At 43.6% G+C, this 22,780-nt stretch overlaps 1 protein-coding gene across 2 annotated transcripts in view; it reads right to left on the reverse strand.

Annotated features, from left to right (window-relative positions):
* Positions 1-22,780, reverse strand: part of LOC109927921 (serine/threonine-protein phosphatase 2A 55 kDa regulatory subunit B beta isoform) — a 501,083-nt gene that overhangs the window by 308,350 nt on the left and 169,953 nt on the right. The window lies entirely within an intron of this gene.

The raw sequence follows: 22,780 nt of genomic DNA on the forward strand, positions 1-22,780 counted from the left end.
TCTATACTCAGATTATGTTTGAAAACATATTAGTTATCCTGTTCAGTTGGCTAGAAGGTGATGTTATGATGCAGAATGATCCATACTGGCTGTGGCAAATCATGGAGGCTCTGCCTCCTCACCCTATTGAGTGGCAGCCACTCAAACTAAAACTGGTCAATTGGCCTCTCTCTGATGGGGAGAGAGGTCTGTAATCCTTTGGGACTATGACTAGATGATGATGGTGAATTACTTAGACTTGATTCCTCTGGTCTTGTGAAGGACAATGGGGAGCAAGAGTCCGTCACCCATCGCAATTTCTTTTGTTCCAACCCAGGTGTTGTCTCACTCTTGAAGATTCTGAAATTTACTCCTTGGTTTTCTTTGGCTAGCCATATCTTCTTCTCCTATCTGGTGGTGTCTATTCAACCACCACTCTGGCAGGTTGCACATCCAGGAGACATAAAAAATGAACCTGCCAGTCTCAGTCATCTCTCTGTAACAAAGTCCTGTAGGCACCTCTGACCAGTCCACTGTAGCAGTTCTTCACTGGTAATACCTCTCCAGGTGATGCCCAGGTCCTTACAGAGGCAACACTGGTGGAAGACATCCAACGTATGTGACACTTTTGCTGTTCCCTCAGGATGATAGGTCCTGAGATAATGCCAGTCGTACATTTCACTGTTTGTAAAGTGGTGAACAGGCTGGCTTCAGTTCTTCCTAAAGAAAATATATTATCACCAATAGTCATTCAGAATCATCACATCTTTGGTTTATTGCAATGGGGGACTGTATTTATATAGTAACTTTAACGAACAGAATTTCCCAGGCACTTCATATGAGCATTGTGAAACAACATTTGACATAAGATGAGACACTAGGTCAGATGATCAAAAGCTTTATAAAGATGCAAATTGTAACGAGTCTTAAAAAGTCTTAAAAGTGAAGATGAAGGTTTAGAGAGGAAATTCCAGAGCTTGGGATTGAGCTATAGGGAGAGGCTGAATAGGTTGGGTTTATTTTCCCTAGAGTGTAAGAGGCTCAGGGGTGACACTATAGAGGTTTATAAAATCATGAGGGGCATGGATAAGGTGAATAGCTAAAAAGTCTTTTCCCCAGGGCAGGGGAGTCTAAAACTAGAGGGCCTAGGTTTATGGTGAAAGGGGAAAGACTTAAAATGAGCCTAAAGGGCAACTTTTTCACACAGAGGATGGCACATGTATGGAATGAACTGCCAGAGGAAGTGGTGGAAGCTGGTACAATTACAACATTTGAAAGGCATCCGGATGGGTATATGAATAGGAAGTGTTTACAGGGACACAGGCCAAATGTTGGCAAATGAGACGAGATTAATTTAGGATATCTGGTCGGCATGGACAAGTTGTACAGCTTCACAGCTCTATGACTAGACAGTGGAGGGCACAGCAGTGGATCCGTTAAATTTAGGGATGTCTGGTAAAGTGACCACTGCATATGAAATTCATGGCACTCTTACTTTGCGTCTTTCGTGAATCCTGTGAGTACATGAGCTTCAGACACAATGCAGGAGTCCCATACACTGCTAACAAAATTGTATACCCTTCAAAAATTTTCAGCTAATTGTCTCCACAACAACTACAATTCATTTCCAATCATTGTTGGGCAGGTTGTCATCAGTACTGAAGCCTCCTCAGTAACAGTGCATGAAGGTAGACAAACATTGGAAAGTGCATGCTATTTTCTTTCCTCCAAAATATTGAGAAGATTCCATTGCTTCCCCAGGCAAATGATATTTTTCAAAAATTTGACATTGTTTAAAAACGGTCCTCTTCTGTTGCCAGCCTACAAATGATCAGACCTCTTAAAGTCCAATGTCGCAACTTGCCACAGTGGGATTTAAACTTATAACTGATAATTTGCCAGTCTATTATCAGAGCCCAATAACTTACAATTTCTATCAGCTTTCATCTAAATGACTACAAAAATGATCTACGAAAACAATGATGACCTAGGGAGGGGAACACAGAGAGACTGCAAAAATGCAAGCCCACGCATAACAGAGAATTGGCCAGAACAAAGTGAAGGCAACATGTGTGTTTGTTAAACATTTAGGTAACATTTGTTAGGTCAACTGCACTAATGGAAGTACATGTCTACAATCCAGCACAACACAAATAACTTGCTACATCAGCATCTCTGTATATGCACTGCATCTTTTAGTCAGAAATACCTTTTAAATACCAAATGTGCGGTTTCTACTTTGTGTTTACTCAAAGTTAATTTAAACAATTTGTCATTTTGTTATTCCTGTGGTGACTATTTTTAAAGTGAGATTACCTCAGCAAAAATCAGGTTTTCTCACAGAACATGCTGGCAATCTGCCTGCAACTTTAGTACTAACACAAAACATGTGCAGAGCAGGGAGAAGGAGGTTGGACTGGAAAACATTTTCCAAACAGAACTCTTCACTATTTCCCACTGTGCACATGGCTTTATTTCATGCTTGCCATTTATCTTAAACTCTCTGTTCTCCTCTTCCTCCTTTCATCCAATCAGTTACAACGTTAGTCTTCTTCAACCTTAGCTTCCTCTTAGAAGACCAGAGTATCACAGAAAAGAGATTGTCACTGGGATATTTAATTTGGCCCCATTTGAAAGTGAACAGTGTAAACCAATGAAGGGAGGAGGATGGAAAAAGGAAGGTATTAAAGGGAAAGGAGAATGAAGTATAGACAAAAGAAGAGTTAGAAAGGAGAAAGACAGAAGACCACCAGGATAGAGAGTTATAAAATTGAAAGTGTTGGATCTTCCGTATAGATTTTCTTCTGAAGGCTATTAAATTGAAGACAAAATCAAGACTCTTCAGATCACTGGAAGACATCGAATCATTGCAGTTGCGTGCTCAGTTTCACACAATATTAGTTATAAAGTTTTGAAAGACTCTCATTTATCTAGCATTGTTCATGACTGCCACCCATGAAGTACTTTTGAGGTGTAGTCATTGTTATAACATAGATAACATAGTAACCAATTTGTACACAGAAAGCTCCCAGCAAGCAAACAGCAATATGATCATTACTAGACAATCTGATTTTCTATGATGTTGACAGACAGAGACATATTAACTAGGTCCCTGGGGACAATTCACTTGTTCTTCTTCAAAATAATGCCATGGGATCTTTTAGAAACGCTCAAGCAGAGAGATGGAGACTCAGTTTATTTCCTCAGTACAGCACTGGAGTGTCAACCTTGATTTTTGTGCTCAAACCCTGGAATGGGATTCTAGCCTGGAACCTTGTGACTCAGAGGTTAGGGAGCTACAAATTGAGCCACGGTTTTGATCAAACAGATCATGAGAGAATACTTCAGGAAGACAATCAGTGACTTAACACTGGCAGGTAGGCTCCCCATTACAGAAAACAAACTGAACATGCTGGGAACATTCAGCAGGTCAGGAAGCATTTCTGGAGAGAAACTGTGTTAATGTTTCAGGTCAGAACAGTTCTTCAGAATAGTTGCCACCTGACGTTCTGCACACTTTCAGCATTTTTTGTTGTTATTTTGGATTTCCAGCATCTGCAGTATTCCGATTTTGCAATACTGTCAATTACTGTTTAATAACTGCAGGAAAGCAGGGGCCAGTTCTTTTTCTGAGAAAATAAGTTTGCTTTGTTTGCACTTCTAATCAAAAACCAATGGATATGAAAAAAAGTTAATGTTTGCCTAATTTAAAAATTGTCATTCACAGCCAAAACAGGTGTTCTTTTGCCACAATAGGAAAACCAATTTGTTGGTTCTGAGGAAGGGTCACCGGACCCGAAACGTTAACTCTGTTTTCCTTCACAGATGCTGCCAGACTTGCTGAGCTTTTCCAGCAACTTTGTTTTAGTTCCTGATTTACAGCATCCGCAGTTCTTTCGGTTTTTAAACCAATTTATTAATCCAGTAATTCAAATTGCACAGAAAACTAGGAACATTGTTCAAAAAAAGACTACTTACATTATATTACTGATGCAACTTTAAAGACAGGAGTTAGATTAAAAAGAAAGCAAGGCTGGTTAATGACACTGTCTGCTTTCTGCTCCAATTCCAAGACCTTACTCCCCCTCCTTCAGAAGGTGGGGTGATGCTGGTATAATTTGAGAGTTTCCAGATTGAGCCTTCATGTTAGAAGGGCAGAAGCCACCTCATCTGGGAACACAGCAGAACCTTAGCTTGAGATAACAAGGTGTAGAGCTGGATGAACACAGCAGGCCAAGCAGCATCAGAGGAGCAGGAAAGCTAACGTTTCGGGTCTGGATCCTTCTTCAAAAATGGGGGAGGGGAAGGGAATTCTGAAATAATTAGAGACGGGGGGGGGGGAGGCAGATGGAAGATGGATAAAGGTGCAGATAGGTGGAGAGGAGACGGACAGGTCAAGGAGGTGGGGATAGAGCCAGTAAAGGTGAGTGTAGGTGAGGAGTGAGGGTGGGGGTTGGTCAGTCAAGGGAAGATGGACAGGTCAAGGAGGCGGGGATGAGGCTGGTAGGTAGGAAGAGGGGTTGGGGGTTGAGGTGGGAGGAGTGGATAGGTGGGAGAAAGGACGTACAGGTTAGGGAGGCGGGGACAAGCTGGGCTGGTTTTGGGATGCAGTCGGGGGCAGGGAGATTTTGAAACTTGTGAAGTCTACATTGATACCATTGGGCTGCAGGGAAATATGAGATGCTGTTCCTGCAACCTTCAGGTGGTATCGTTGTGGCACTGGAGGAGGCCCAGGATGGACATGTCGTCCAAGGAGTGGGAGGGGGAGTTGAAGTGGTTCACGACTGGGAGGTGTAGTCGTTTGTCGCGAACCGAGCATAGGTGTTCCACAAAGCGGTCTCCAAGCCTCTGCTTGGTTTCCCCGATGTAGAGAAGGCCACATCGGGAACAGCGGATACAGTATACCACATTAGCAGATGTGCAGGTGAACATCTATTTGATGTGGAAGGTCTTCTTGGGGCCTAGGATAGGGGTGATGGGGGAGGTGTAGTGGCAGGTGTAGCACTTCCTGCGGTTGCAGGCAGAAGTGCCGGGGGTGGTGGCGAGTGTGGAGCGGACAAGGAAGTCACAGAGAGAGTGGTCCCTCCGGAAGGCAGATAAGGGTGGGGAGGGAAAAATGTCCTCGGTAGTGGGGTCAGATTGCAGGTGGCGAAAGTGGCGGAGGATGATGCATTGAATCCGGAGGTTGGTGGGGTGGTACGTGAGGATGAGGGGGGTTCTGTTTTTGTTGTTATTGCGGGGCGGCGGTGTGAGGGATGAGTTGCGGGAAACACGAGAGATGCGGTCGAGGGCGTTTTTGACCACTGGGGTGGATGTTGCAGTCCTTGAAAAATGGGGACATCTGGGAGGTCCGGGAGTGGAATGCCTCCTCTCGGGAGCAGATGCGGTGGAGCCGAAGGAATTAGGAATAGGGAATGGCATTTTTGCAGGAAGGTGGGTGAGAGGAGGTGTATTCTAGGTAGCTGTGGGAGTCAGTAGGCTTGAAATAGATATTGGTTTCAAGGTGGTTGCCAGAGATGGAAACAGAGAGGTCCAGGAAGGAGAGAGAGGTATTGGAGATGGTCCAGGTGAACTTAAGGTTGGCGTAGAAGGTGCTAGTGAAGTGGATGAACTGTTCGAGCTCCTCGTGGGAGCATGAGGCAGCGCCGATACAGTCATTGACATAACGGAGGAAAAGGTGGGGGATAGGGCCAGTGTAGCTTTGGAAGAGGGATTGTTCCACGTATCATACAAAGAGGCAGGCATAGCTTGGGCCCATGCGGGTAACCATGGCCACCCCCTTTGTCTGTAGGAAGTGGGAGGAATTGAAGGAGAAGTTGTTAAGGGTGAGGACAAGTTCAGCTAAGTGGACAAGAGTGTCAGTGGAGGGGGACTGGTCGGGCCTGCGGGACAGGAAGAAGCGGAGGACCTTTAGTCCATCTGCATGGGAAATGCAACTATATAGGGACTGGACGTCCATGGTGAAGATGAGGTGTTGGGGACCAGGGAATCGGAAGTTTTGGAGGAGGTGGAGGGCATGGGTGGTGTCACGGACGTAGGTGGGGAGTTCCTGGACCAAGGGGGAGAAAATGGAGTTGAAATAAGTGGAGATAAGTTCGGTGGGGCAGGAGCAGGCGGAAACAATGGGTCGACCAGGGCAGGTCGACCTTAGCCTGAAGCCTGAGAGTGTGTGGAGTTGGCCATTGCAGGGATATATCGCTGGAGATTTCAGACAGAGAAGGGTATTCTGTGAGTATGTTTAATAGTTTTTGTGTTGGAAATTTTAGCCTTTTTTGTTCTGCATACTTTAGGTTAGTGGACACCTTTGTGGCCAAAAGCACTTTCAAACAATGTCTTTGGTTTTGTTTTTGCTTTTGCAGGTTGCAGATTGACAATGTGACACACACTTCACATGACATTTTTAATGCAAATTACTACTTGGGCATCACTCCAAGGAGAATGATAACAGGAATTTATTTTGAGCTTACTGCCACTATAAACAAGCCTACTGCATCAACACTGGACTAAGCTGTCATATCTGCATCACAATTCCTATTCAGTTTAATATTTCATAAAGGGTGGTTTGATATTCTTCCTCACTCTTTCGAAATTCTCCTTTCATGAAAGCACAATGCAGTGGATGCTGATCCATAGAGACCAAGGAACTCTCAGGTCCAAGTGAGCTGAGCCCAGTCTCAAGGGAGAGCCAGGGTACAATAATTAGCTTCAGACAATGAAAACCTACAATGGAAAGGAGTACAGTATGGGAACCAGAGATTGAGAAGAGGATGCAAGGAACCAGTGGTATGGGAAACCAGAGAGAAGGAAGAAGGGGTAGCCGTGAGACAGACAGACAGAGACAGAGACAGAGAGAGAGAGAGAGAGAGAGAGAGAGACAGAGAGAAACTCAAGATTAAAGGGTGTGAAGTGGATAGAAGCTTTTAAACACAAACATAATGTATGTCTGTGGTGACTGACTTTTCTATGAGATTGTAAAATTTTCTCAAAGGAGATTTGTAAAGCCTCTATTTGAGTGACCAGCTTCAGTAGTATTTCAAAGACTTGCCAGAGCAATCAATGATATTTTTCACTTTATTCTTTCATGGAAAGTGGGCGTCATTAGCAAGTCTGTGGCCCATTCCTAATTACCTTTGAATTAAAGAGCTTGCTAAACTGTTTTAGAGGGCAGATACAAGTCAACCACTTGGGTCTGGAGTCACAGCTAGGTCACACCAGGTAAGGATAGCTGATTTCCCTCCCTAAGAAGGTATTACTGGAAACAGCCTTCCATCTGTTGAACATTAACTTTTGTTTCTTGCCAATTCTGAGTCCAACTTACCCTTTCTCTTGGAACCTCTGAGGTTATAAGTTATGACTTACTGACCAGTCCACCATAAATGACCTCAACAAAATATTACTTAAAATCAATATACGACAAGATTAACCCTCTTATGTTATGTCCTCATAAATATCGATAAGATTAGCCAGACAGGATGTTTTCTTAACAAAACCAGTTTTCAGTGAACAATGAATTTTTAAACAGTAAAATGATAGTTGTTATGGTCATCATTACCAAGAATAGCTTCATATTTCAGATTTATGAATGGAATTCAAATTCCACCAGCTGCCATGGTGAGATTTGAACCTATGTTCACTGAACATTAGCCTGGATGTCTGGACTACCAGTCGTGTGACATCATCACTACACTGTTACCTTATTCAATGGTTCTGTACTTAGTGGATACTGAGAGATTAGGAATGGGGATACATGAAGGGGAGGGGTTTGATGAATCAAACCAGCATGGAGTAATGGAACGGCTATGTAGTGGTGGTCACGGTGGGGAATATGATAGGTGAAAGGTTTACAAGCTGTTTCTCAGCAGGCATCACACAAGATGCACAAATTCACTTGCCTGGTGAGATTCCAGGCTTCAGGAACCCACCTGCCTACACAAAACCTCAAAAGTCAGAGAAATTTGAAGTCCCAGGAGGGCTTTAAAGCTCAAACCTGACATCACTTTTTAAGCAGGTTGCAACCTGTCAAGATTCTGAACCCAAAAACATGGAAGGTGGCAGGAATCACTGAGGAAATGCAAAATTGCTGCGCAGATGTCTCCACTTTGCTCCCAATCCATTTTCACAAAAGAACAGGACAGAATATCCTGTCTAAATAATTTAGTCAGATTCTTTGCTAACAAGGAGATGAAGCTCAATGAAGCTGGTACATTTGAGCTCATCTTACATTGATTATATGATGAAGTTCCACATGGCAGGCTGGTCAGTAAGTTAAAACCTCAGGGGATCCAAGAGAAAGGGGAAAGTTCGATCCAAATTGTCTCAGTGGCAGGAAGCTTTGAAAGGCTTCTCATGGCCCACATCAAATTTAGCCTCCCAGCCTGCCGCGATCCCCTGCAATTTGCCTAACAGCAAAACAGGTCCACAGTGGATTTCTTTTCCCTAGCCCTGCACTTATCCCTGGAACATTGACAACAAAGACATCTACGTTAGACTCCTGCTCATCGATTACAGCTCTGCTTTCAACACCATAGTCCCCTCCAAACTAATCTCAAAACTCTGAGACCTATGTCTTAGCTCCACCCTCTGCAACTGGATCCTCAGCTTCCTGACCCACAGATCACAATCAGTGAAGATAGACAACTGCACCTGCTCCAGATAACCCTCAACACTGGAATCACACAAGGATGCTTTCTCAGCCCCCTACTCTACTTCCTGTACACTTAAGACTATGTAGCCGAACTCTGAACGAATGCCACCCGGAGGTTTGTTGACACCACCACCTCGGTAGGACAGATATCAAATAACAATGAGTCAGCATACAGAATGGAGATAGAGAGCTTGGTGTTATGGTGCAATGATAACAACCTCTCTCTCAATGTCGGCAAAGGTAAAGAACTGATCATTGACTTCAGGAAGAAAGGAGGAAGACACCCCCCAATCTACAAGAACAGAGCTGAGGTGGAGAGGATAGAGATTGTCAAGTTCCTTGGAGTGACGACAACATATCCTGGGCTTCCCACATAGATACGACGGTCAAGAACGCACAATAATGCCTCTTCTTCCTCAGGTGGCTTAGGAAATTCGGTATGTCCATAAGGACCCTGACCAACTTTTACAGATGTACCATAGAAAGCATATTATCTGGGTACTTAAAGGCCTGGTACGGCAACTGCTCTGCCCAGGACCATTAGAAACTGCAGAAGGTTGTAAGCACAGACCATCATGGAAACCAAACTTCCATCTATTGACTCCATTTACACGGCTTGTTGCCATAGAAAGACTGCTAAAATCAAAGAACCCCCCACCACCTCCACTCCGGTAATGCTCTCCTACAACTTCTTCCATCAGGCAGAAGCTTGAATACACGTACCAACAGGTTCAAGAACAGCTTCTTTACTGCTGTTATTAGACTGTTGAACGGACTCTCTGACTCCAAATAATGTTGGTCTTGCTTTGCACACCTCCTATGCAGTGTAACCTGTATGCCTATGATCAGTATGTCCTTGTTTGCTATGATCTGCCTGTACTGCTGACAAGACAAAGCTTTTCTCTGTACTTCGGTACACGTGACGACAATAAATCAAATCAAATCAGATCAAAGCAAAGGGTTGTCGTTGACATAAATAAGAGATAACAAAGTGTGGAGCTGGAAGAACACAGCAGGCCAGGCAGCATCAGAGGAACAGGAAAGCTGACGTTTCGGGTTGGAAATTTCTGAAGAAGGGTCCTGACCCGAAACGTCAGCTTTCCTGCTCCTCTGATGCTGCCTGGCCTGTTGCGTTCTTCCAGCTCCACACTGTGTTATCTCTGACTCCAGCATCTGCAGTTCTTGCTATCACAGTGACGGTCGAGAAATGTTTTTGCGGCTAGAGGCAGTTCCCAGTGAAGTTCTTTAGGGCTCAGTACTGGGTTCGTTGCTGTTCCTGGTAGGTATCAATGATTTGGACTTAACTATAGGGAGCATGATTAGGAAGTTTATAATCAAAATGAAAATTGGCCATGGAGATGGAAGTGGAAAGGTTGGAGACTGTGGGATGGTATCAATGGGTTGGTCATGTTGGCAGGTGGAATTCAGTCCAGATGGGAGTGAGGCAATGTATCTGGATAGGCCAAACAAGCTGGAAATGCACAATAAATGATAGGATTCTGAAGTGCAGAGGAAAAGGGAAACTATGGAGTGCATATCCACAAATTCCTGAAGGCAATAGGATGGCTTCATAAGTTGATCAGGAAAACATCTGACATACCTTGTTTTATGACCAAGACAGAGAATATACGATCAAGGAGGTTATGCTAAAAGTGTACAAAACATGAGTTAGACCAAAGATAGCATACTACATGTACTTGTGGTCACCAGATTACAGGCAGCTGATCAGATTGAGAGCATACAGAAGAGATCTACTGCCAGGAATGTAGAATGTTAGCAATGAGGTAAGATTTTACAGGCTGGAGTTTTATTTCAGGGAACAGAGGAGTCTGAGAGCAGATTTAATTGAGGTGTATGAAATTATGAGGGGGTGCTATATATAATGGAAAGGAAGAACCTCTTGCATTTAGAAGAAAGGCCAATAAATCAGGGGACATAAAGTAATTGGTGGATGTATTACACGGGAGTTGAGAAACCTTTTCAGGCAGAGGAGTCTACTTGGAATGGTGGTACAGGCAGAAACCTCAACAAGTTTAAGACAATTGGAAATGCACTATAACCTCGAGGGCTAAAGACCAAAATTTGCAAGTTGGGAGTTGGGATTAGACTGGTTCGACAAGGTTGTGCATGGTAGACTGGTTACAAGGTTAGATCTTGTGGAATACAGGGAGAACTAGACATGAGAATATGAACTGGCTCAAAAGATAGGAGACAGAAAGTGGTAGTGGAGGGTTGCTTTTCAGACTGGAGGTCTGTGACCAGTGGTGTGCCACAAAGATCGGTGCTGGGTCCACTGCTTTTCGTCATTTATATAAATGATTTGGATGTGAACAAAGGAGGTATGGTTAGTAAGTTTGTGGATGACACCAAAATTGGAGGGGTAGTGGACAGTGAAGAAGGTTACCTCAGAATACAACGGGATCTTGATCAGATGGGCCAATGGGTCGAGGAGTGGCAGATGCAGTTTAATTTAGATAAATGTGAGGTGTTGCATTTTGGTAAGGCAAATCAGGGTAGGACTTATACACTTAATGGTAAAGTCCTGGGGAGTGTTACTGAACACAGAGACCTAGGAGTGCAGGTTCATAGTTCCTTGAAAGTGGAGTCCCAGGTAGACTGGATATTGAAGAAGGCGTTGGTTTGGTTGCCTTTATAGGTCAATGCATTATGTATAGGAGTCGGGTGGTCATGTTGTGGCTGTACAGGACATTGGTTAGGCCACTTTTGGAATACTGCATTCAATTCTGGTCTTCCTGCTGTAGAAAGGATGTTGTGAAATCTCAAAGGGTTCAAAAAATGTTACAAGGATATTGCCAGGGTTGGAGGATATTAGCTATAGGGAGAGGCCAAGTAGTCTGGGGCAATTTTCCCTGGTGCATTGAAGGCTGAGGGGTGACCTTATAGAGGCTTATAAAATCATGAGGGGCATGGATAAGTTGAATAGCCAAGGTCTTTTCCCCAGAGTGGAGCAGTCCAAAACTAGAGGGCATAAGTTTAAGGTGAGAGGGGAAAGATTTAAAAGGAACCTACGGGGTAATGTTTTCATGCAGACGGTGATGTGTGTATGGAATGAACTGTCAGAGGAAGTGGTGGAAGCTGGTACAACACTTAAAAGGCATTTGGAAGAGTGTATGAATAGGAAGGGTTTAGAGGGATATGGGCCAAATGCTGGAAAATGGGACTAGATTAATATAGGATATCTGGTCGGCATGGATGAGTTGGACCGAAGAGTTTCCATGCTGTACAGTTCTACGAATGTATGACTCAATGGTATGCCAGCATTGTTGGCTAGGTCAGCATTTCTTGCCTATCCCTAACTGTCCTAAGGGTTACATCGATGACTGTATTGGCGCCGCCTCGTGCTTTCACGAGCAGCTTGAACAGTTCATCCACTTCACTAACACCTCCACCCCAACCTTAAGTTCACCTGGACCTTCTCTGATACCTCTCTCTCCTTCCTGGAGCTCTCTGTCTCCATCTCTGGCATCCATCTGGAAACCGATATCCATTTCAAGCCTACTGACTCCCACAGCTACCTAGAATACACCTCCTCTCACCCACCTTCCTGCAAAAATGCCATCCCCCATTCCCAAATCCTTCGCCTCCACCGCATCTGCTCCCGAGATGAGGCATTCCACTCCCGGACATCCCAGGTGTCCTCATTTTTCAAGGACGGCAACTTCCCCTCCACAGTGGTCGAAAACGCCCTCGACCGTGTCTCCCGCATTTCCCGCAACTCATCCCTCACACACCCTCCCCACAATAACAACAAAAACAGAATCCCCCTCGTCCTCACGTACCACCCCACCAACCTCCGGATCCAACGCATCATCCTCCGACACTTCCACCATCTGCAATCTGACCCCACTACCAAAGACATTTTTCCCTCCCCACCCTTATCTGCTTTCCGGAGGAACCACTCTCTCCGTGACTCTCTTGTCCGCTTCACACTCCCCACCAGCCCCACGACCCCCGGCACTTTTCCCTGCAACCGCAGGAAGTGCTACACCTGCCCCTACACCTCCCCCCTCACCCCCATCCCAGACCCTAAGAAGGCCTTCCACATCAAACAGATGTTCACCTGCACATCTGCTAATGTGGTATACTGCATCCACTGTACCCGTTGTGACCTCCTCTACATCAGGGAAACCAAGCGGAGGTTTGGGGACCGCTTTGTGGAACACCTAGGCTCAGTTCGCGACAAACGACTGCACCTCCCAGTTGTGAACCACTTCAACTCCCCCTCTCACTCCTTGGATGACATGTCCGTCTTGGGCCTCCTGCAGTGCCACAATGATGCCACCCGAAGGTTGCAGGAACAGCATCTCATATTTCGCTTGGGAACCCTGCAGCCCGAGGGTATCAATGTGGACTTCACAAGCTTCAAAATTTCCCCTCCCCTCCAAACGCATCCCAAAACCAGCCCAGCTTGACCCGCCTCCCTAACCATTCCTCCCACCTCAAGCCCCACCCCCATCTCCTACCTACTAGCCTCATCTCGCCTCCTTGACCGGTCCGTCCTCCCTGGACCGACCTATCCCTTCCCTAACTCCCCATCTACACTCACCTTTACTGGCTCCATCCCCGCCTTTTTGACCTGTCTGTCTCCTCTCCACCTATCTTCTCCTTTATCCATCTTCTATCCGCCTCCCCCTCTCTCCCTATTTATTTCAGAATCCCCTTCCCCTCCCCCATTTCTGAAGAAGGGTCTCGACCAGAAACGTCAGCCTTCCTGCTCCTCTGATGCTGCTTGGCCTGCTGTGTTCATCCAGCTCTACACCTTGTTACCTCAGATTCTCCAGCATCGGTAGGTCCTATTATCTCTGTCCTAAGGGTTGTTAAGATTAAACCAGATTGTCATGTCATGTGTAGGCCAGACTCCAGAAGGACAACAGATTTCCTTCCCTGAAGGGCATTCATGAACCAGGTGGGTTTTTATAACCATCAACAACAGTTACGTAGTAGTATAACTGTTACTTTTAACAGTTGTTACATGGCCACCATTAGACTGGCCTTTTAATCCAGATTTTTTTTAAATTCAAATTTTACTATTCCACAATGAGATTCAAACCCATGGTCCATTAACCTGTCATTAATAGTCTAGTGGTATGACCACTACACTATCGTCCCCTTCTGTTCTGTAAACATTTCTGTGGTGCTCATTCTCTGACCATAAGCGCATTGCGATGTCAAGAATTCATTCTCTTTTCTAAATATTCAATTGCTACTCTTGTATTTAAGATAGGAACACTTGTCAAAAAATACATCATATGCAATGAATTCAAAATTGTTATTTAACAAAAAAATAGTGTGATATGTTGTGGTATTCAAGAAAACTAATGAATATATGTCAAAGCTGACACCACGACAACCGAAGTAGTATCAAGTCAATTCAAAAGTGTCATGTGAATTCCACTCTTCCCTCCAAAGAAAACACAGTTAATTCTTATTATATATAGCTGCACATCAGGTGTGCACATTGTAAGGTGTAACCAATGCACAATCACATCAACAACAACGGAACAAATTACAAGAATGAAAGTTCAATGAACACCAAATTAACACATTCCACCTCCATCAGTCACTGTTTTCACAAATACCAATCTCTTCTTGGATTCATTCCAGCAAGCTGACAGTTGAGGCAATTTTGCTAATGTTCTGACATGACCATGTCAAATCATGACCTGTATTTGTCTACATGCCAGGCAGGTCTTAGAGAGAGAGAGCTAATGGCCATCATTACCACAAAGAGTTTGCACCAACACATCAGAGAAACTCAGGGGTTTTTCCCATTCATTCACAGAATCATGGAATCCCTACAGTGCACATAGGGGCCATTCAGCTCATCCAGTCTGCACTGACCCTTCAAAGGGCATCGCACCCAGATCCAGACCCATTCCCACCACCCCATTCCTGCAACCCCACACTTACCATGGCTAATCCATCTAGCCTGCACATCTCTAGACACTACGGGGCAATTTAGCAATCCACCTTACCTGCACATATCTAGAGTGCTGGAGGAAACTGGAGCACCTGACGCAAACTCCAGACCGTCGTCCCAGGCTGGAATCAAATTCAGGTCACTGATGCTGTGAGGCAACAGTGCTAACCACGGTGCCACCACACTGCCCTGTTTGCCAAGATAAAGACTGAGATGAGGGGGAATTTCTTCTCTCGGAGGGTTATGACTCATTGGAAATCCTTGCCATAGAAAGCTGTGGGTGCAGAGTCCTTGTGTATATTTAAGACCGAGATAGACAGATTCTTGATCAATTGTGAAATTAGGGGCTATGGGGAAAACTCAAGAAGGTAGTTATGAGGTATGCAGGATCAGAATGGCAGAGCAGGTTCAAGAGGCCAAATGGCTTACTCCTGTTCCAATTTCTGATGGTCTTATGATCTAATATGAGCGTCACTGGCTAGACCAGCATTTTTTGGCTAACTCTAATAGCCCTGAACATGGTGATGAGTGAGCTTCTTGAACCGCTGCAGTCCATGTGGTAAAGGTACACCACAGTGTTGTAGGAGAATGAAATTGAAGGATATAACCCAATTAAAACAAATGACAATGCACTTCGAAGATGGATCGTGTGGGGCCGGATAGAAATATGCTGATGGTGGTGTCTACTTAATCATAGAATCTCTAGTGTGAAAGCAGACCACTGACCCTCTGAAGAGCATCCCACGCACACCCACGGCCTTACCCTATCCTGTAAACCTGCATGTCCCATGGCTAATCAAGTTAGCCTGCACATCCTGGGACACTATGAAAAATTTAGCATGATCAATCCACCCAACTTGCAAATCTTTTGACTTTAATCTTGAAGGCAATTGCTATTGAATGGTGCAGAAATTCTGTCTTGCTTTAAAGCATATCCTGCCTTTTCTTGGCTTTATGCAGGGGTCATTTCATCATGAAAACCAGACAGATTGGTCCTCAGACAGTTCAATTCACTCCAGGTCACATCAAGGAACAGTTCAGGCATTGGATACGACGAAGGCTTTGGGCACTGATGACATTCCAACAATAGAGCTGAACACTTATTGTCCAGAACTTCCTGTGCATCTAGCCAAGCTGTTCCACTATAGTTACAACATTAGCATCTAGCCGACAATGTAAAAAATTGTCCAGGTATATCCTGTACATGAAAAACAGGTCAAATTCAACCCAGCCAATTACCACCCCATCAATCTACTCTCGATAATACTGGGGTGTTCAAAACTAGACAGTATATTTTTAAGGTGAGAGGAGCAAGTTTTAGAAAGAACATGAGGGGCAACTTTTGTTTTTAAACACAGAAAATGGTTCATGTGTGGAATGAACTGCCACAGAAAGTGGTGGATGCAGGTACAGTACATTTCAATAAGTACACGAATAGGAAAGGTTTGGAGGGATATGGGCAAAGCGCAGGCAGGTGGGACTAGTTTATACTGGGAACATGATTGGCACGAACTAGTTGGACTGAGGGGCCCGTTTCCATGCTGTATGACTCTATAAAGTGATGGAAGGTGACATCAACAATGCTACAAAGCAGCACCTGCTTTGCAGTAACTTGCTCACTGACACCCAGTTTGAGTTCTGCCAAGGCTATTCAGCTCCTGACCTCATTACAACTTTGGTTCAAATATGAACAAAAGAACTGAATTCCTCAGGAGAGGTAAGTGTGTGACAGCACCTGACATTAAGGACATATTTGACTTAGTGGTGTCGAGGAGCCATAGCAAAACCAGAGTCAACGCAAAACCGGGAGAAAGCACTCTGCTGGTTGGAGTTGTACTTAACATACAGGAACATTGCTGTAGTTGTTGGAAGTTAGTCAGGTCAGCTCCAGGACATCTCTGCAGAAGTTCCTCAGGGCACTGTCCTTGGCCTGACCATCTTCAGCTGCTTCATTGATGATCCTTCTTCCGTCATAATGTCAGAAGTGGGGATGTTCGCTAATGATTGCACAATGTTTAGCACCATTTACAAAATGCCCTGCAGTAACTTACCAAGACACTTCAGATACCACCTTCCAAACCCACAACCACTACCACCTAGAAGGAGAAGGCCAGGAGCTACATGGGAACATCACCTCTAAAAGTTCCCTGTCAACTCACCATTGTAATTTGGAACTATGTTGCCATTCCTTAAGTATTACTGAGTCAAAATCCTGGAACTCCCTTCTGAACAACATTATGGGTGTGTACCTACCACAAACAGACTACAGTGGTTCAAGAATGCAGCTCACCATTATCTTCTCAAGGACAATAAGGGATAGACAAGAAATGCTTGCCCAGTCAGCAATGCCCAGATCCCATTAGTAAATAAACACAAAACATCCAGGATTTAAAATCTCGAATGCAGCCAATCTGATTAATTTCACTCTGGGCATGTTGGGTTAAATTATCCTCAATACATCATCTTTAAGATTCTCAACCTTGCTTGCAAATCCTTACATAGCTTTATCCCTCACAATCTCATCAACATTCTCAAGCCCCATGATCCTTTGAGATCTCTGCTGTCCTTCAATTCTAAATTCTTGCTCGTTCCTGACGCTCATTGCTGCACTATCAGCAGCCAGAACTGCACAGGTCTAGGTCTTAAACTCTGGAATTCCCTCCCAAAACCATTCAACCTCCTTAAGGCTCTCTTTAGAAACCTATCTCTCACTTTCCTAATATCCTTCTATGTGGCTCAGTGTCAAACTTTGTTTGGTAGTTCTCCTATGAAACACCTTCTACTCTGCTCCAAGTACTATGCAAAAAAAAAGGGTGTTGTTGATTTAGGCAAAGAAAGAAAACTTGGACAGAGATAATTTGTTTCCATTAAATTAAAACTTGATCATTAGAGTTTCTGTCATGTTTTATTGCAGAAAGACACATTTGAATAAGATCCAGTTGAGAGATGCAATAGGTGAGGTAGAGGAAAATCTGCCCTCCTCTTTTTAACTCCCTGTTGGTTTGTCACAACAAATATTAGCATTTATATATTTTGACCAGACAGGGCTATTGGATGTCAAAGAAATTAACTAACTAGATCAAAATTAAGGAGACAAATTATGAAGTTTTTTTCTTGAGTGTGCAAGAGGAATTTTATTAGACTTACCAATCCCATAAAATAGTAAAATCACAACATCAAATACACATAAAACCCAAGTAATAAGTTTGAAAAGAAGAAAATGTCTGGTACAGTCAGGAGTTCTTAAAAAACAGTCATTGAGGTGTTGAATTTTAAACCTGAGATTAGTTGTTTAATTGTTGACTCATGCTGTGTAGCAGAGAAGTTTGTAAATTTTATACTCTCAGTGAATTGTTCTTGTCCCAGTTTGATTTTTCACAGGAACTGACCATGAGATTGAGAGAGACAGGCAGTTCTTTGTTATTATCAATCCATATTTCTTTGCCCTCTCTTTCTGCTCAAAAGCAGTTATCTTAAATACAGTTAATTTGTGGATTCTGGTGTCAGGCACCATTGTGCTTTGTTCAAGCTGCCAGATCTGCAGGTAACATTTATCCCAATGTGTAACTTTGAGAAAGGTGTGAATCAGCCAGAAGATACAGATCTGAGTTTCATTGTCTTTTGTAACAATGTTAGTTTGGTTCAAACTGATCCTATTCAAGGACGGTTTTCAGAAGTTTGGTTCAACCTGATCAGATGATCACAGCATCAATTGTACGTAGTACTTGTCTTCTTTTGAAAAGTCACTTTAGTCCATAAACATCTCAGCTATTAAAATCAGATGGTGCAAGTTGAAAGTTAGGATATCCCTTATGATAGTTTTAGAACTACACAACATGATCAAGCAAAGGCAGCATGGAGAAAATGATACCTGACAAATTTATTAGCATTCTTTGAAGAGGTTACGAGCAGGATAGATAAAGGAGAATTTATGAATGCATTATATTTGTATTTCCAGAAGGCAAATGATAAAGTGGCACATTTTAGGCAACTTAATAAGAGTCCTGGGCAAGCAAATTTTACATGGTAAGAACTTTGTGGATTAATTTGGGCAACCATGCTATCCCTTCAGACAGGCAAGGCAACCTTTTGGATCTGTTTCCAGGACAAGTAGGCATGGTCTATTTTGGTAAGGGAGCCTTCAGGATTGTCAAAAGTAGGCATCAATGTCAAAGCAATTCGAACAGTCCACATATCTATCAAAACCAACTACCTAAACTATCAGAAGGATGTTTAAATGAACCCGTCAAAAAGTGTCAAGATGACCTACCAAAGGGAGCTATCAGATGTGTCAAGATGGCAGCACCCGAAACACATCCATCAAAGGCAGCTATCAATGTATTTAAAAATCTGCTCTTCAAAACCTAGAATAAGGCTTAGGGTGTTTAAAGGTTTTGTTGCTATTTCACTTTGTTGAATTTGTGCTTTATGACTGATTTCACAACCAATTGTTATAAGTGTAAAGGTGCCTACCATTTAACAGCACGCTTGACAGCTACAAGTGGTTACAGGCTGATGTCGGACTATGAAGTCCAACGCCTTTTGTTATAAAGGATTGTGCACTTGAATGAAATGTTTGCCGCTATAAGCAACGTTCCCTCTATGCCACAAGGTGTTCAGCTACTCCAAGATGCCAATCGCGGCATTAACTTCTGGATTCAGAAGTTGCTGCTGCTCACCGGACTTGGAGGCCGGCACATTTGGTAAGAAAGTTAGAGGGAACGCTGGTTATAAGGTTTTATTTAGCTGATAGAATCTAAATGTATTTTATGAATGGAGGGGTTTTCCTCAATTAGTGAAGTCAATAAGACACATAATGTTTCATTTTAACATCTGTATGTGGCCAACACGACCCCTATACAAAGCACCTCTTACGTATGTACAAAATCGGAGAGTCGCCTTTAAACATGCATCCTGTAGCAGAATTAAAATACGAATGTAAACAGAGTCACTAGAGCTGTAGGTATGCAAATAACCTTTGGAGGAATCCATGGCAGCAGTGTTTAAAGTACTGACTGAAATTTTTACAAGATCATTTTTGCTGTATTTTACCAGACCCTATGTATGCATTTTACTTCCATTTGCCCAGCTTAGGCTTCTCTTCGGGAGCTACCATTTTCGTCCAGCTATTTTTAATTATGCCAAAACCTGACTGTTGTGCAACTTTTTGAAAGTACATAAAGAGCTTTTACATTCATATCTGTCAAAACTTTCATCCTATCACTTGTTGACATACGGATCACAACAGACATTTTTAATGGCTGCACCTTATCTCCTGCACTGGGAATGCATATGCCATTATGTTATAGAACTTTTTTCAAATCACATCTCTGCATGGTTCCTGAGGTCTGACAATGGTAAATATTAGGTGAGTTGGCATGGTAAATGTAAGGACTATGGGTGGTGGGTGTGGGAGTGGCACAGATTGGCACCAAATTGGCATAGGGCCTATAAAGGGTCATGGGATGGGAAGGGGCATGCTGGAGGATTTAAAAAAAGGGGCTACATGGAGGATAGGGGGCCATAGGCTAACATGGAGGGGGGGCAAGCAGTCTCTCATGGGTTGGCATTGTTGGGGCACAGGGAGTATGTGGGAAGTGAAATGAGCGTTGGAGGAATGTTACATGTTTTATGCTTTATTTTAAAGGCAGGCTTTCCAGATGTCCTGCCTCTGCCGCTGGCAGTAGCCTCAGTTTTTCTGGGGTCACCTGTTCCAACTTCTAATTAAGCTCACACCTCCCCCCAGACTGAAAATCCACCATCGAGGGAGCCACTTTTAAAAGTCAGGTCAGTGGAGCTGGGTATTCTCACAAATCTGTATACCTGGCTCGGGAGCAACAATCCAGGCCTTAATCGCCTGATAGACCAGACTCAGACAAACAACTAGGAATATACTCACAATAGAATCATAGAATCCCTAGAGGCCATTCAGCCCATTGAGTCCACACCGTCCCTCCGAAGAATATCCCACCCAGACACCCTCCCTTAGTCTACCCCTGTAATCCTGCATTTCCCATGGCTGCACATCCTTGGACACTATGGGCAGTTTAATATCGCCAACTCACATCTTTAGCCTAACATTCATCTCATTTAGGAGCATCATAATGGGCTAAGTATATCATTTTCCTCATGACAAAACCAAAATAAAGTTCACCATCACTTGAAGCCCAATAGAATAAAAAGCAGTATGGATTACTGCTGAGAGAAGTGTAACCATTGCTCTTGCTGCTGAATTGTCATGACAGGTGATCAAATGAAAGAAATACATGAGGCTGCTATTATGAGACAATGCTGTCACTTTAAAAAGGTTATTTTGTCCTTAGTTTTTTTTGAAGAGAGGGTGTAAAGGCAGAGATACTGAAGAGTCGGTATAAATGCACAAAGATGGATAAATCTCCTGGTCCTGACCAGATATATCCAAGAACCCTGCAAGAAGCTAGGCAAGAAATTACAGGGGCCCTGGCTGATGTATTTGCATCGTTAGCCACAGGTGAGGTCCTGGAAGACTGGAGGGTAGCAAATCTTGTGCCCTTATTCAAGAAGGCCTGCAAAGAAAAACCTGGGAATTTTAGACCAGTAAGCTAACATCTGTGGTATGTAAGTTACTTGAGAAGATTCTGAGGGATAAGATATACATGCATTTGGAAAGACAGGATTTGATTAGGAGTAGTCAGCATGGCTTTGTGCATGGGAGATCATGCCTCACAAATTTGTTAGAGTTCTTTGATGAAGTGACCGGGAAAGTTGATGAGGGCAGGGCGGTAGACATAGTCTATATGGATTTCAGTAAGGCCTTTGATAAGGTTCCACATGGTAGTCTGCTCTGGAAGGTTAGATCACATGGAATCTAGGGAAAGCTGGCAAATTGGATACACAATTGGCTTGATGATAGGAAGCAGAGGGTAGTACTGAAAGGATGCTTGTCTGACTGGAGGCTAGTGACTAGTGGTGTTCCTCCGGGGGCAGTGCTGTTTGTTTTTGATGATTTGGATGAGAATATATAAGGCATGATTAGTAAGTTTGCTAAAATAGGCATATTGTGGACAGTGAGGAAGGTTTTCAGAAATTGCAGAGGATCTTGATCAGCTGGGGAAATAGGCCGAGAAATGGCAAATGGAGTTTAATATAGATAAGTGTGAGTTTATAACTCACTCAGAAATAGTAAGAACTGCAAGAAGTGAGAGGTATTGTATTTTGGAAAGTCAAAACTAGGTAGGAGTTTCATAGTGAATAGTAGGACCTTAAGGAGTGTAGTGGAAGAGAGGGACCTTGGAGTTCAGGTGCACGGTTCTCTGAAACTGGAGTCACACGTAGATTGGGCAGCAAAGGGGCTTTTGGCACAGCCGCCTTGATCAGTCAGGGTATTAAGTATAGAAGTTGGGAAACTATGATGCAGTTGTACATGACATTGGTGAGGCCGCACTTGGAGTATTGTGTTCAGTTTTGGTCACCTTGCTATAGGAAGGATGTTATTAAACTGAAAAGAGTGCGGAAGAAATTTACAAGGATATTGCCAGGACTCAAAGGGCTGAGTTATAGGGAGAGGTTGGACAAGCTAGGACTTTTTTCTTTAGAGCATAGGAGACTGAGGGGGGGGATCTTATAGAAGTGTATACGATCATGAGGCATAGATCGGGTGAATGCACTCAGTCTTTTTCCCAGTGTTGGGGAATCAAGAACTAGAGGACATCAGTTTAAAGGTAAGAGGGGAAATAATACATGGGAACTTGAGGGGCAACTTTTTTACAAAGAGTGGTATGCATATGGAATGAGCTGCCAGCCAAAGTGGTTGAGGCAGATACATTAACAACATTTATAAGGCATTTGAAAAAATATGTGGACAGGAAAGGTTTAGAAGGATATGGGCCAAGTGCAGGGAAATGGGCTTAAGGTGGATGGGCATTTTGGTCATCATGGACCAGTTGGGCTGAAGGGCCTGTCTCCGTGCTGTAGGACTCTATGACTAGGAGTCTAGGGAGTAACAATTTAACAATGGAAGGGTGGTGGGGGGAGGCGGGGAGGTGGTGGTGGCCAGTTCTCCTATTTCAGGCTTTGCCTAGTCTTTTTTTAAGCTGTAGCAATCACAAAATGTTTTCAGTACCACAAGTGTTGCAAGCTTCAGTAAAGGGTTCCTCTGGCTTTCTCAGAGATCTCTCTACTGCCTGTAAGGATCTGTGTTTGAAATTTACCTTTTTGCCAAGGAGTGTGTTTATGGG

Source organism: Rhincodon typus, chromosome 12 (genome assembly GCF_021869965.1).
Source record: "Rhincodon typus isolate 14 chromosome 12, sRhiTyp1.1, whole genome shotgun sequence".
Classification (NCBI taxonomy): domain Eukaryota; kingdom Metazoa; phylum Chordata; class Chondrichthyes; order Orectolobiformes; family Rhincodontidae; genus Rhincodon; species Rhincodon typus.